Source organism: Sus scrofa, chromosome 7 (assembly GCF_054392235.1).
Source record: "Sus scrofa isolate SSC_HxYL_T2T_F1_AM1 chromosome 7, Sscrofa_HxYL_maternal_Yorkshire_Landrace_v2.0, whole genome shotgun sequence".
NCBI classification, from domain to species: Eukaryota; Metazoa; Chordata; class Mammalia; order Artiodactyla; family Suidae; genus Sus; species Sus scrofa.
This window is the reverse complement of record NC_139389.1, coordinates 26,068,594-26,072,543: the sequence shown is the minus strand read 5'-3', so window position 1 is coordinate 26,072,543 and position 3,950 is coordinate 26,068,594. Positions and strand designations below refer to the sequence as shown.

At 37.6% G+C, this 3,950-nt stretch overlaps 1 pseudogene; it reads right to left on the bottom strand.

The window, feature by feature from the left end:
* Positions 1-1,525: 1,525 nt before the first annotated feature.
* On the bottom strand, positions 1,526-2,470 carry LOC110258641 (olfactory receptor 2B2-like; annotated as a pseudogene).
* Positions 2,471-3,950: the final 1,480 nt, after the last annotated feature.

Genomic DNA, 3,950 nt, shown 5'->3' with positions numbered 1-3,950 from the left:
GCATGACAGATAAATCTGCAAAATTACAAATATGAATATTACATGGGTTTGGGAAGGACTTATATTAAAAGTCAATGCACTTGATAAGGTGTTCAAATAAGACCCATCCGAAGGGTGGACACCTCATATGGGTGGGGTAAACCAGTGCTGTCAAAGAAAAATAGTATGCTGAGTAGGAAAACACCAGGATTCATGCTGACACACACAGAGAAAAGAGAAATTCATATGAAATATTCCATTACATGGAGTGATCCCAATTTACTAGAATATTTTATTTTGGGGGGAGATTTTATGCATATTTTATATTATATCCTATCTTCAGTATTTTCAATTCCAAATTTACATGATTTTTGGCAGTGTTGAACTCGTATAGTTTGTTAATGTTCCCAACCATTTACCAATTTAATTCATATCCCAGAATTCATATCATCCAGTGTATTTATTCTTCAAAATTAGGAACCTGATGAAACACACTGATGGATTTTCATAAAATGTGTGTTTATCAAGACCTTAGACCATGTCTTATTAGGGGACTGTGATTCATTGCTTTGAAACAGCTAAAGAACTGAAATAAGTAAAAATGATTAAATGTATTCACGGATAGACTGCACTTTAGAAAGAATAATTTTATAAAGAAAGCTTGAAGATGTGTATTATAAAGGAGAGACTGGCAGAAATTGTACTGATGCCTCAGAATAAGTGCTTTGTTCATAATTTTATAAATCATCAAATAGAAAATGATTTAGAGCTATATGACTTTATAATTAAAATTTTATTACTTAGATTTGCTTTATGGGACACAGCTACAATATTAAATATTAAATTCAATGTTCTATAAGAGAGGCAATTTCATACATCTTTGAATTTTCTGCCTTTTTTTTTTTTTAAAGAGCCACACCCACGGCATATGGAAGTTCCCAAGCTAGGGGTCGAATCAGAACTGCAGCTGCCGGCTTATACCACAGCCACAGCAACGAGGGATCCGAGCAGCATCTGCAACTTATGCCGCAGCTCAGGGCAACGCCAGATCCTCAACTCATTGATAACGATCGAACCGCATCCCCACAGATACTAGTCAGGTTCATTACTGCTGAGCCACAAGGGGAATTCCCCATACATCTTTGAATTAAGGCAAGTGGTAAGATCTCTATTTGGTGACAAAGAAACTATATTCAAAGATAATAAATGGTTTCCCCCAAAAGGCTTTTTTCCCTAACCATATCTACTTGTTAACTTGGTTTCAGGAGGGGAAACTGGTTTACTAGCTAGAGAAAAGATATTTACAAAGTTTAGAAAATGTAAACTTTAAGATAAGATGCAATATTGTAAAACAGTCTCAAAAATGGGTAAGGAAAAAAAAAAAGACTAAGTGCTGTCTGGAGATCACTAAGAGCTGATTGTTTCTTTCTTGGTCATGCTCCACTTGAGAACTTTATAACACTTGATACACTTTTCTCTCATGTCTGACAGCTTCTTTGAAAGGCAAACATATCTATCCTTATTTCTTGGGCCTTCTCTTCAGAGCTCACCTTGTCCTGACCCAAAATTCCTTAGTCAGTGCCCTTCTAAGGGCAGCTTTCACATCCTTGTTCCTCAGTGTATAGATAAATGGATTGAGTGTAGGTGTGACGATTCCATAGAAGAGAGCCATGATCTTCCCCCTGTCATGGGAATAGCTAGAGGGAGACTGGACATACATACTGATGACTGTAAAGTAGAAGAGGGACACCACCAGCAAATGGGAAGCACAGGTATTAAAGGCTTACCAGCGACTTTCAGCAGAGCGGATTCTCATGACTGCCTGAGCAATGAACACATAAGTGCCCAGGATGAGGGTGAGGGGCACCAGAAGTAGCAAAGCCCCTAGCACATTGAGCTCTGCCTCATTCACATGAGTATCAGTACAAGCTAATTTCAAAAGAGCAGGAACTTCACAGAAGAAATGGTCTATCACCCTCTGTCCACATCGTGGGGTCAACACTGTGAAAGTGGACTGCACAAGGGAGTTAGCAAAGCCGCTAATCCAGGTCCCAGTGGCCACGTGGATACAGTGTCTCTGGTTCATGATGACTGGGTAGTGAAGGGGCTTGCAAATAGCAGCATAACGATCAAAGGCCATGATGGCTAGAAGTATACATTCAGTAGAACCCAAGGCCAAGAAAATGTAGAGTTGGGCAACACAACCACCACAGCTAATGGTCTTTTCTGGTCCCTGAAGGTTGACTAGCATCTGTGGGACAGTGCTGCTGGTATAGCAGAGATCCAGAAGGGATAGATTAGAGACAAAAAAGTACATGGGACTGTCAAGCTGGGGATCCAGGTGGGAAACCAGGATAATGGAGATATTTCCAAGTAGGGCAAAGATGTAAGCCACCAGAAAGATGACAAAGAATGGTGTCTCCAGCCAGGGGCGATCAGAGAACCCCAGTAAGATAAAGTCATCTAGTGAGCTCTGATTGTTGATCCACATATTGGCATTGACAGGTGAAATTCCAGCTGAGACCTCTAAATACTCTCTTCTAGGGATGGGTATTGATGGTAAAAGGAAGCCACAGAGAATTAAGGACCAGAGATGCTAAGATGAACCTCTCACTTTTGCTATCATCTGCATCTATATCGTAATTATGGTATAATGTTGAGCCAACATTATCAATGTAATATTGAAATATTATTAAGAAAAGAATAAAAAGAATACCAGCAATGTAGTTGAAAAGTTATCCTTACTTCATGAATGTCTTCTGATATTATTCCTTTGGATTTTGATGTCTTCCTTTCTCAGAAGTTTCAATTGAAATACCATCCACTTTATTTGTCATGACTATATAATGGAAACAATTGAGTGTAGATTAAAACAGATTGGGAGAAGGCAGAGCTTCCCAAACAAGGTTGAACAAAGGACAGCATGAAGAAGGCAGGTGGATCAGCAGTTGAGGGGGAGCCAAGACATCTTGGCATCTTCATCTTTGTCAAATTGACCCTGGTCAGAAACATCATGGGAACTGGAGCACTTCATCAGTTTTGCACAGTGAAAGATGGTGTGTCAGGAGCCCATGCATTAGTGTTGGTCCTATTAAGAAAATCTTAAATTGGGGGAAAGAGATAAAAAATTCAAACACAATAACATACACACAAAACAAGCCTCAAAACCCTGCTTGCTGTGAAATGCTACTCTAGGGATAGATACATAAGTTTTATGTACTTTTAACCTCTGAGAGAAATCACCAGAAAGAGTTTCAAATATTTGGCTCCTTGAAATTTGATGCTGTACATAATATTTTGAATCCCCAAAGATAATCACTAGCATGTATAAATTTAGACATTTCCCCCTCTCTTTCCCTTCCTTGTTCTGTTTTCTTACTCATTAATTATATTTCTACCATCTGAGATGCCTCTAAGCTGCTCTTCCCCCATCCAAATCACACAATTCCTTTATTATAAAATTTTTTGAAGGATAACTCTAATTTTTCATTCTTTAAAATCCTACATTTCTTTAGGTTTGACTCCCACATTATAGCAAATTCGTCTTGTATTTTGAGTTATTTTATAAAGGCATTTGCCTTCTTTCTTCAAATCCCACTCATTCCTTTCACTAGTTGGGTACTTTGGAAATGTCATTTAATCTTTTAAGCTTCAATCTTCTCTTTAAAATGAGCCTAATTATACCCAGCTCATAGGACTAAATGATATAATGTAAATCATATATATAAAACTCAGTTATGTTCATAGGCTAATAATTCATTAACTGTTAGTAATTATTTCACAAATCAGGAATTTTCTAAAATATTGGCTAATTCTTATTCTTGTGTATCTATATGTGGCATATAATGGTATTTGTAATAAGTAGACAATTAATAGGTACCGAGGGATAATAAATATGAAGTGACTGCAAGGAAAACAACCAAGGAACCTCCAAGTACTTATTTTTTTGATCCTCTTAGTTGACCTTACAT